This window comes from Arvicanthis niloticus, chromosome X, assembly GCF_011762505.2.
Source record: "Arvicanthis niloticus isolate mArvNil1 chromosome X, mArvNil1.pat.X, whole genome shotgun sequence".
Taxonomy (NCBI): Eukaryota; Metazoa; Chordata; class Mammalia; order Rodentia; family Muridae; genus Arvicanthis; species Arvicanthis niloticus.
In genome coordinates, this window is record NC_047679.1 from 54,753,997 (window position 1) to 54,766,583 (window position 12,587).

At 37.8% G+C, this 12,587-nt stretch overlaps 1 protein-coding gene across 5 annotated transcripts in view; it reads right to left on the reverse strand.

The window, feature by feature from the left end:
* Snx12 (sorting nexin 12) overlaps positions 1-12,587 on the reverse strand; it is a 113,912-nt gene that overhangs the window by 60,487 nt on the left and 40,838 nt on the right. The window lies entirely within an intron of this gene.

Sequence of the window (12,587 nt, forward strand, 5' to 3'; positions counted from 1 at the left end):
AGCTTCTTGGGACTTTTTAATATGCAGGGATGTTAGATTATGCCAAAAAAGCCCTCTCTAGGTCTATCAAGATGACAATGTGATTTCTGTTCTTGAGTTAACTATGAAATTTATAACATTTACATGTATTGAACCATACCTACATCTCTGTAATAAAGCCAACTTGATCATAGTGAATGTTCTGGGGGTGGGGGTTGTTGTTGAAGACAATGTCTTACTACATAGCACTGGATATCCTGGAACAAACTCTATAGACCAGGCTGGCCTTAAACTCACAGAGGTCCACCTACCTCTGCCTCCTGAGTTCTGGAATTAAAGGGATACATCACTACACCTGGCCCATGAATAATCTTTTTTATGTGTTTTTGAACTATGTTTGCAGAAGTTATCTCACTGAACTTAGAACTCACTTTATTGGTGAGCCAACAACATTTTGACAGGGGTGCTGGAGATCCAAACTCAGGTTTTCATGCTTGCATGGTAAGAACTTTACCCACTAAGCCATCTCCCCAGCCACTAAAACATTTTAACAACACATTTTATTTAACAGAAAATGCCCAAAATAATATAATTTTAACATGAAAGCAATATAAATAGTTATTTTTAACATTTTAAAAGGTCTTTGAAATGTTCCACATAATTTTAAAATTCAAGCAATATGAAAAAAAGGAATAAATTACTACTCTTGCATTCATTTTTTAAGTCAGTGAAATGTTATATGTTATCAAGGAAATACTGCATATAAATTATATATTAGTTATTTTAATGTTTTTCCTTCTAAATCAAAATGCAGCTTACCACTAAAAATAGAAATAATAAAATAATTTTAATATTTGTAATCCTTTTCTCTAAGTCTCTAAAGTAGTTTATCATTTCAATGAGTAAACAATAGGAACAAAATTAAGTTAAATTATTCTTTAAGTCAGTCTGAAACATCATATTTTACTATTTCAGCCTGGAACTACAAATATATTAATTGCTTTTATATTTTTCTTTCTTACTGTCTTTAAAATACAATCTTTACTTCAACAAGAGAACACTATACACAAATTATCATTTGTTTTCAATTTTTTGCTACTGTCATTGAAATACAGTAGTTCTAGCATTTTAAAGTGTTAGAGGAACAATTTAGATTCTTTGCATTGTTTTAAATGCATATTGCCTTTTTGACATATAAATGATATAAATTAGAAACCAGTGATTCTATATCTATATATATTTGTTTCTTCCTAAGTCTTGCATATAGAATGCATCTCTTATGCATTTTGGAGTGGCCAGATTCTGGGGCTCCACAGTAACCAGGACAACAATGTAGTAGAAGAGCAAGTACACATGAAATGACTCGTGCTGTGAAAGAAGTGCACAGGATACACTAAATAGAGCAGATGCACGAAAAGAGAGACCTTTGGCTTTCTGATTTTATCATCTATTAACTTCTTATTCTATCCCTGTCGTTACTTATAACAATGTATTTTCAGTTATAGGCTGTAGGTGTAGCACACTTATAGAATACTTGCCTAGCATGTACAAGGCCTTGGGCTCCATCTGAATCATGGCAAAAAATTAGAGTCAGGTACTGGTGACATATACCTTTAAGAACAGCAGAGGCAAAGGTAGATAGATCTCTATGAATTTGAGGCTAGTCTGGTCTAGATAGAGAGTTCAAGACCAGAAGACTAGTGAAACCCTGTCTAAAATAAATAAATAAATAAATAAATAAATAAATAAATAAATCACACACACACACACACACACATTTTCAGTTATAAGAGTGGGCCATGCTATCTTACCCCAGAGTGCCTGAGCAATTAAAGATTTTCCTGAAATGCCCTCCATAACCTTATAAACTTGGTAAATGCTTACTCATTCTCTATGCCTCTAGTTACTTTGTCTATAAAGACATATCAAATCCTACTCTCTATTGTTAACACTTTATCAAGTTTTATCTGAGTTTCTCCTTTGCTAAGTTGCTCTTAGTCCTTAGAACCAAAAGTCATGGTCTATCAATATCTTTATTTTCAAGGTGTTTTATAGTGTCTAGCATGTAATAACAAAGGAATGGCAATTCAATGACTAAATAAATACCTCTGGCCTTATTTTTTACTATTCTACCAGTTCCGTGAAAACACATTGGACATTTTACCTTGCTGTTACTGCTACTCTCTGTATCTGCACTGTCTTTTGCTACTTCACCACAGTGTACTGAGAACCCTCTTCCTTTCTTAGGCACAAGTCATCCTTATCTGCAATTGCTACCTCTCTGATCACCACAGTTTGCCCTTTTCTCTATGACACTGTGGGAATGTAGGATCAGTAAAGTCCAAACATAATTAAAATTTAGGATCAATAAGCCCTATTTTCTGCCCTAAAGAACTCACTATCACATCAGGTACAGTGGCACAGACTTGTAATCTCAGCAGTTGGAAGGCTGTGGCAAAGTTATGAGTTCAAGGCCAGCTGAGCTATACACCAAGACAGTGGAGAGGGATGGAGGGAGGGGGGGATAGAGGAAGAGCAAGGGAGAGAGAGGGAGGGAAGGATCCCACTGCCTATTGTGGGGGTCCTCAATGTGGAACAGTGGCTCTTGGAGAGTAGTGAATAAAAGAATCACTTGGTGAGAAAAAGATCTTTGTGTCTTACACTCAAAATAAATTCAGTGCCTAGAGAATTGATCTTGTAAACAAGCATCTCTGGTGATTTTAATGTAGCTTTATGTAGTTTATGAACCTTATAATGTGGAAATATATATGTGCATATATGTGTGTATGTTTGCCTTTTTCTAGAAAAAGTCCATAATTCATATTATGTATGACCTCCAAAAAGTTTTAAAACATACTGGCCAAAAGGAACTAACTTGTTATGTGATAAGTTGCCAAACAACAAAGCTAAATACTGGAAGAAGAAATAACTAAGGTGCTGTAAGAACATGGATGAGAGAGCAAGTAAGTGTCCTTAGGAGGCTAGGCCAAGGGTCACAGGAGGTACCATGCTAGCAGGATCTGATGAAGTGAGGATAAGTTCGACAAGCAGAAAAGAACATTGGTATTCTACACAAGGAACTACTATACTTAAATCACAGAGCTACAAAAGGAACACTTTACATAAAGTTTGGAATATTCATGAGAAGGCACAGCACGTGTGAACAATGAGAATAGAGATATAGTAGGGCCTTGTATGTCACATTGAAGACTCTGAACTTTATAAGAAATAAAGAAGTAAGAGAGGCTGGAGAGATGGTTCACCTGTTGAGAGCACATAATTCTCTTCGAAGACTAAAATTCAATCCCAGTACCCACACTGGGCAGCTCTTAACTGCCTGTAACTCCAGCTCTGGTAGATTCAGTGCCTCTGCCCTCCATAGGTACCTGCCCTTCCTTGTATATACCCACAAACACACACACACAAATAAAAAAATCTTTACAAAGAAATGAATGTTTTTAGTTTGAATTTTTCTAAGTATCTGTATATTGGTGGGTATATGCACATATGTATATGTGGGTATGCACAAATGCACACACCCAGAGTTCAAAGAAGAATAGTTAAATGTCTGCCTCTATCATTTCTCCATTATTTCCTTGAAATAAGATTTCTCACTCAATGGGGTGGGAGCAAATCCCAGTAGTGCCCCTGTCTCCACCCCAGATAGCACAGGAATTATAGGTGCAAATTCGATCTCAGGTCCTTATACTTAATTTCTCCCATCTATTTTTGTTTCCCTGATACAAGGTTTCTCTGTGTAGTCCTGGCTATTCTGGAACTCACTCTGTAGACCAGACTGGCCTCAAACTCAGAAATCCGCCTGCCTCTGCCTCCCAAGTGCTGGGATTAAAGGCGTGCGCCACCACTGCCCAGCCCACAACATAGTCTATCATCATCTTTCCACCCCTCAAGAGTACTTTTAACTGAGATAAAATGCAGTTGACATAAATTTTAGTTTGTCATTTGAAAGTATATAATAACTTCTGTATAAAAGTATATATTAGATAAATAAATAAAAGTGTATAATAACAATTACAATACTATACAAACACTATCTACCTCCAGAACACTTTTGTCATCCAAAGAACCCCAGTGGGTATTAAGTAGCTATTCCCTGTCACTGTTCATAATTTTTGGCAACCACAAATGTGAATGAATTCTGTCCCTAAGAATTTGCTGTAGATATTACAATGGAATCATAAAAGGAGAGTTTTTCAGACTTTCTTTCCCATAATATTGATGTTTAGTTCACTCATTTTATAATATATGTTACCTTTTACTGGGCTATATGTATAATATATATCACATTTTGTGTATTTGTTTATTCATTGATAAAAATTGAGATTATTTCCCTTTGGTGTTCTGATGAATAATTCTTTTATGAACATTTGTAGATTGCAGTTTGTCTTGTTTTGTGTTTGAGGTGCTAGAGCTCTAACCCAGGGCCTTACACCTGCTAGGCAAGCATAGTACTAAGTTATAGCCCTACACTTTTGTTTCTTTTGAGATGAGTATGTAGTTCAGGCTGTCCTAGAACTTATCATAAGGCCTAGATGACCTCAAACTCACAATCCTCCTGCCTCAGCTTCCTGAATGCAAAGTTACAGGCCTACAACACCATACTCAGCTCATTGAAGAGATTCTAAAGCAAAACAATCATCAGACAGGTAACAACAGTGATCGTGAGAATAAGAAGAGATGAGATGACTTTTGTAACGGTCTAAGCAACAACAGATAAGGGTATGTGAATTTAACAGATGTTACATTCACAAAACCAAAAAAGGGAGAGAAAAATAAGATAATTTCACCATTTAAATATACATACTGTATACATCTAGGAGTATTTAAATACTAGTTCATAACTTTGAAAAAAGAGGCTATATAGAAGATACAAAATTAATAGTTTGTGTGATGTTCAGCATAAGAAATAAAAATAAGGAGCTGGAGAGACAGCTCTATGGTTAGGAACACTGGCTGCTCTTCCAGAGGACCTGGGTTTCATTCTTAGCACCCACATGGCAGCTCACAACCATCCTTAACTCCAGTTGCAAAGGATCTGACACCCTCTTCTGACCACCACAGGCACTAGACATACATGTGGTGCATAGACATGTATACAAGCAAATCTCTCAGCCACATAAAGTAAATCTGTTTTTCTAATTAAAAAAAAAAAAACATTAAAAAACAAAGATAAGCTAAACATGACACTAGGGTTTCAAGCTTAGAAAACCAGAGAGGGCTCATCAGTTAAGAGCACTTGTTAGTCTTGCAGAGAACCTGGGTTTGATTCCAAGCACCATATGCTGGTTCACAGCCATTCATACATAACTCCAGTTCCAGGGGATCTCATATCATTTTCTGACCTCCATGGGCACCAAACACAATGGTACACATGCATACATTTGGGCAAAGCATTCACACATAAAATAAAATTAGTATTTTTTAAAAGTGAAAGAAAACCAAAGAGAGGATTAAAACAATAATTGAAAACAAATATGAGATGATGCAGAGGTTAAAGATCAACCAGGTGTGGTGGCGCATACCTATAATCTCAGTTCTTGGGAGGTGGAGACAATAGAATCAAGAGTTCATGGTCATCTTTGTCTCCACACCAAATTCTAGGCCAATTCCTGTCTTTAAAAAAGACAGCAGAGAATAAAAAAATAAAGAAATCCAAAAAGAAAGGAAAGGAACACAGTGGTGAAGATTCTTGCTTACTGAGCAGTGCAGCCACGCTGCTTAGGCTAGGCATAGTCACTTAATAGCTGTGTGCTTTCAAGCAAATTATTTACCTGTAAAATGGAGCTAACTATGGTAATACTCCATGAAAATAAATCAAAACTTATAAGCACTGTGAATAATAGTAAGCTCAACAATTGGCATTTGCTGTCTCTTGTCTTGTTGATGATGTTAGTATTTAGAGTAGTACAAGCAATGACTTCCACGTAAAATGGAATTAAGCTGGGTGTGGTGGCAGCACTTGGGAGGCAGACAAGTGAGTCTCTGAGTTCAAGGCCAGCATAGTCTACAGATCAAGTTCTAGAACAACCAGAACTGCACAGAGAACCCTACCTCAAAAAAATAAAAAAAAGAAAGAGAAAGATGGGAAAGGGAGGGGGGAAGGAGAGAAAAGACAGAAAAAGAAAAGAGAAAGAGAAGAGGGAAAGTAATGAAGGAAGGAAGGAAAGAAGGAATGAATGAAGAAACTAACTTAGTGTGAATATTTAGGAAGGAAAAGATTCCAGTTGGTCCTTAGAAAGACTATATACTAAGTCTCTTTCTTGATACTAAAGATGAATCCCAAGCCTTGCTCAGGCAAAGCAGATAACTCTACCACTAAGTAATACCATTTGCCCATAAAATTGAATATTAAAAGAAAATAAAGCCATTAATACAAAAAATCTTTCCTATAGAGAATACATAATGAGCCTTCAAAAGAACCAAAGATGGAAGTCTCCTTTAAACATTTACCTTAGACTCCAACCTTTGCCTTTTCCTCCAGGTAGTCTATAACCTCCTTAAGCAGTCATGTGTATCCCCATCCTTTTAACCAACACCTAACTGTATTACATTTCTGTATTACACCTGTATTGTACTGTATTACACCTGTATTACATTTCTACCTTCTGCTCTCATCTCTCTCCTGGGTTTCAGATTCTTATATCCATTTCTCATTCATATTATCTCTAAATATGTCATTGAAATTGTCACCACCATGCCACAAATCTGTTTCTCTGGTAATCCTTACTCCATCTGGTGGCACCATTTTCCTCCTAGGTCAAGCCAGAAACCTAGAGACGTGGAGCAAAGGATGTGAAACAAAAGATGTAGAAGAAAGACAATGCTTACATACTGTTAGTGAAAATACAATCTTGTATGGCCAGTGTGGAAAATAGTATATATGCTCATCCAAATATTTAAAAACCAGAACTACCATGTGACCCCTTAGTACCACTATGGTGTACAGATTAAAAATAACTGAAATCAGGATGCTGAAAAGACACCTTCATTCCTGTGTTTACTGTAGCATTCTTCACTACAGTCAATACATGGAATCACCAGAGTGTCCATCAGTGCATAAAAGGATAAAGAAAATGTGTTGCTTAACTATACAATGAAATATTATTGAGCTTTTATAAAGAACAAAATCCTGTCATTTACAATTACATATATAAACATAAAGAGTGTTGTATTAAGTAAAAATAAGTCAGGAACAGAAAGACAAATATAAGACAAATACTATATGATTCAAATTATTTTTTTTTGGGGGGGGGGTTTGAGACAGGGTTTCTCTGTGTAGCCCTGGCTGTCCTGGAACTCACTCTGTAGACCAGGCTGGCCTCGAACTCAGAAATCCGCCTGCCTCTGCCTCCCAAGTGCTGGGATTAAAGGCGTGCGCCACCACCGCCTGGCTCAAATTATATGCAGAATATAAATATATTGAATTCATAGAAGTAGAATATGTACATTGGTAGGTACATTGAGGAAGAGTTAGTCAAAGAGGAACAAAGAAGAATCTGTTCAAGAGATTTATGTATATCATAGTGACTATTGTTAATAACTTTATATTATATTATTGAAATTTTCTTTAAGTGAATTTTGAGATAAGTATGTGCATTATGCACAAGTTAAATGCCCTGATTTAGCCATTCAGAATGTATGTGTGTGTATATGTGTACGTATGTATGTGTATGTGTATGTACATGTGTTTGTGTATATATATATCAAAAAATCATGTGATATACTATAAATACACACAATCTTAACTTATTAAAAAATAACAACAAGCTCAGCAGATAAAGGTGCTTATGCTACATTTGATGACCTGAGTTCAATATCCAGGACCTGCATGGTAAAAGGAGAGAACTACACACAAACACACACACAGAGAGAGAGAGAGAGAGAGAGAGAGAGAGAGAGAGAGACAGACAGACAGACAGACAGACAGAAAATAAATGCAAAAAATTAAAGATAAAATAAAAAACAATAATTATGTTTCATTAAAACAAAATATACTTTAAGCCCTTCCTAACAGCCACAGCATGGACACCCAGCTAACAGGATGTTGCCAAATCCTTCCCTTGGGGGAAAGATGACATCATACTCACAAGATCTCAATGACAAACAGAGATACAATTCTACCAAAGTTCACCTGGGAAAAACAATGAGTCTAGCAAGCTTACTTAGAGAGCAATGTATGAGGGGTTATTCACAAGAGCATTTGTAACCTTAATAAGTAGCCAATTTTATAATTAGGGGTCACCACAACATAAGGAACTGTATTAAAGGACCACAGCATTAGGGAGGTTAAGGACCACTGCTCTAGCCCCTCTCAGGGACTCGAGGCTAGATGAAATTGGGCAGAATTGCTTACAGATCATTGGGAGGAGTGAGCTAATACTCAGGAGAGGCTTCGATGACCCTCCCAAGCCCTGACTTCCAAGAAGGAGCAGCCAGGCAACAAGGTCAATTGTGATGATCTCTGGTGAGCAAGCCCAGCTGGCCTCCCAAAGGTGGCTGCGTTTGGCTCCAAGTATAGTCCTGTATAACACAAGGATAGAAGTCCCCCCAGCAGTCCTACCCCTTACTTTCACATCTTCATCTTTGCCATTCATTACCTATAACTTTTCAGTGCTGTCAATTTCACCTAAAACCAGAAAATGAAATCAGCAATACTGACCTCTTCGTAGGTCCCCTTATTAGTATAGGACAGGTTGATGACAACTTGCAATAGGTTGAGAAATGAGTAACTGGAGATGAAGAAAGGTAGACTAAGATATCCAATATTCATGGTTTTTGTTGGTTTGGCTCCAATTTTTGTTTGCTTGTTTAGATGTTTGTTTTATTTTTTGTTTTGTTTTGTTTTGTTCTTGTTTTTCGAGACAGGGTTTCTCTGTGTAGCCCTGGTTGTCCTGGAACTCACTTTGTAGACCAGGCTGGCCTCGAACTCAGAAATCCGCCTGCCTCCCAAGTGCTGGGATTAAAGGCGTGCGTCACCACCACCCAGCTTAGATGTTTGTTTTAGATTTGTTTGTTTACTGTTCTCTAAGACAAGGTCCAGCTACCTTAAAACTCACTTATGCAGCCCAGGCTGAACTTAAAATTGTGACAATCTTCTGCCACAGCCTCCTGAGTGCTGGAATTACAGGCATGTACCATCATGCTTGACTTTCAAGATTAATATTTGACAAATGTATTGTTAAATGAAAGAAGGAAGTAAATATATTTTAATAAAATACAGAATATTGGGGTTGAAGAGATGGCTCAGTAGTTAAGAGCATTAGCTGCTCTTCCAGAGGACCTGGGTTCTATTCCCAGTATCCATATAGCAGGTCACAGCCACCTGTAGCTCCAGTTTCAGGGGATCCAATGCCCTCTTCTGGTCCCTGTGGACATCAGGCACACACATGATATGTGTGTCCACACATGGACATACAAACAAGAAAACAATGCAAACAGATGAAATAAAATTAACAAATAAATTTAAAAAGAAAAGGCAGGGTATCTGCTTCTGCACTGGGGGCTTGAGTATATTTGTAGATTTGGGGGAAAGTACCTAAAAAGAGGAAGCAAGTGGAAATAAAATACAAGGGGCTGGGGAGCTGGCTCAGAGGATAAATCACTTGCCACACAAGCAAGAAGACCAGAGCTCAGATACCCAGAGCTCAAGTAAAGCCAAACATGGTAGCACACATGTGTAATCCCAGCACATCTACAATGATATGAGAGGGGGAGACAAGAGAATTTCTCGAAGGTCATGGGGCCAGCTAGACTGGGGTATATATACAGTGGTCAAAACCAAAAGACTCTGCTTCAAACATGGTGGCAGGTGAGAAACAACACCCAAGGTTGTTCTCTGGCCTCCATACATATATATCTGTGGCACACTGCTCACTCATTCACATAAAAACTGGTATCAGACAAAAATAGATAGCTGGTGGGAAAAGGTTATTGAAAAAAGAAAAGAAAGAGAACGGTGACCATCGAGAGCAAAGACAGAGTGTTTTTCTCTATCTTCATATTGGTCATATTTTCATAATAAACAGATATTATTGGAAGCTGGAGAGATGGATCAGCGGTTAAGAGCACTGACTTCTTGTATAGGAGCCAGGTTTGATTCCTAGCACTCCCATGACCCCCAAACATGTCCATAGACCAATTTGATTGAAGTAATTCCATAAGAGAAATTCCTTCTTCCCATGTGATTCTACATTTGTGTCAAGTTCATAAAAACTAACCAGCACAGTATCCATATTCTTTGAGTAGTATAGTAGATCGGCACAGAAAAAAGTGAGAAGACCACAACAGAGGAAGAGGTGAACAAGAACATGAAAAAAATGTAATTTTAAAAAAGAAGCAAAAGACAAAATGCTGGTCTGGTGGCAAATTCCTTTGACGCCAGCACTTTGAGGCAGAAGCAGCGGCATCTCTGTGAGTTTGAGGCTAGCCTGGTCTACATAGGTCATCTAGGGATATATAATGAGACTGTCTCTCATATACACAAAAAGAACAAAAGAAAGGAGGAAGAGGAGAAAAAGGCTGAAGAGCAGTAAATATAGCTGAGATTGGAAACCCTGCTCTGTAGCAGCTCTACCTGAAGGAATATATTTATTTGAGCAAGGTTGGGCAATGCCAGAAACATAGGAACAAAATCAGCTGGTTAAATTTAGCCCATTACTGAGGGAATGTTGAGTTGATATACAGAAGTTTAATTTTCATGTAAGATATATTTATCTCTTGTTATGCCATGTTTAGTTGATATCCCACGGAGGCCTGCTCTTTTCTGAAGGGAAAGTGAGGAGGAGTGAATTTGCAAGAGAAGTTGGGTGAAGGGGAGACCAGGAGAGGAAGAAGGGGAAACTGTGGTCAGGATGTAACATATGAGAGAAGAATAAATAGAAATATTTATCCCTTCTGCTCCCTGTACCTTACTGTCCCCTATAATCCTTAGAGTTTTGTATGTCTCACGCTTTCAATCTGGTCTTCTCTTGTCCCAGGTTCTAACTCTGGCCTACACTTGCAGCTTTCTTCTTCCTCCTTTACCCCCAGTGTTGGAATTATAGGTATGTGCTTTCAAATGTTTTGTAAGGAACTAGACTAGAGGATTTTCATACAGGAAGAAAAGAGAAAACTGCTTCTCCCAAATTCCACAATCCAGTTCTTTTTTTGTTTGTTTTAGTTTTTTGTTTGTTTGTTTGTTTGTTTGTTCGAGACAGGGTTTCTCTGTATGGTCCTGGCTGTCCTGGAACACAGTCCAGTTCTTAAGAATGATTCCTGGGCTGGAGAGCTAGCCCAGCAGTTCAGAGCACTTCTGATCTTCCAGAAGACCAGAGTTTAGTTGCCAGCACCCACAATATTGGTTCACAATAGCCTATAATTCCAGCTCCAGGGGATCCAATATCCTCTTCTGGTATCCATGAGTACCTGCACACATGTCACACATTTAAAAAAGACATACATGGGAGCTGAAGAGATGACTCAGCAGTCAAGAGCACTATCTGTTCTTCAGGAGGACCTGGGTTCAATTCCTAGTACCCACATGGCAGCTCACAACTGTCTATAACTCTTGTTCCAGGGGATCTGACACACTCACAAAGACATACAGGCAAAACACCAATGTACATACAAATACTAAAAAAAATTTAAAACAACATATACGTGTGTGTGTGTGTGTGTGTGTGTGTGTGTGTGTGTGTGTGTGTGTGTGTAAAATAGTGTAGTGGCATACACCTTTACTCTAAGGAGTCAGGAGACAGAGGCAGGCAAATCTCTGTGAGCTCGAGACTGGCCTGATCTAAATAGCAAGTTCTAAGACAGCCAGGGATACATAGTGAGACCCCCGTCTTATAAAAAAAAAAATTGTAGAGGGGAGCTAGTTGAGAAAAAGAAAAGGATTAGTAGGAATGGAAGGGGAATGAATCAAGACAACAGGGAGTTAACCATCCTCCTCCTTTGCTATCTAGAAAATGGAGTCTACCTCTCCCTCCCTGAGTTCAAGAAGCTGCCCAGAGAGCCTCTTGAGGATTTGATTGTTTAGGTTCCCTATGGTCATTCTAAACAGCTTACATTCTGTTCAGCCATGTGGCCTAATGAATTCTAGCCAAAGAGTGATCTATGGAGGAAGCTTTACATTTTACTCTCAATAATCATCTCTGTTTTCAATAAATATCATCTGTCTAGTTAACCTGTCCCCCACTTTGTCATTTTCTCAAAAATTTGAATGCTGAGAAAAACAAAAACATCAAAAAATGTCCACAGTAAATGCTAACTAAAAATGTTAAGTGTTCAAGATATGATTGTGGCACATGCTTTTTATTCTATCACTCAGAAGGTAGAAGCACGCAGTTTACGAGCTTAATGCTAGCCTCAACAACATAGTGGTAAGGCTAGCCTCTGTTTTATGAGACCCTTCCTAAAAAAAATAACAAAAAGACTATTCTGAGACTGAAAATGTAGTTCAGTAGTAGAAACTGTTCTTAATATACATGAGACCCCAAGTTCATGCCACAGCATAAAAAAATTACCATATAAAGGATCCAATTTCTTACCAACTCAGGAAAGAAATCTGATTGCTTTCCTTTAAATGGGCTAAATTTGTACTAACTGCA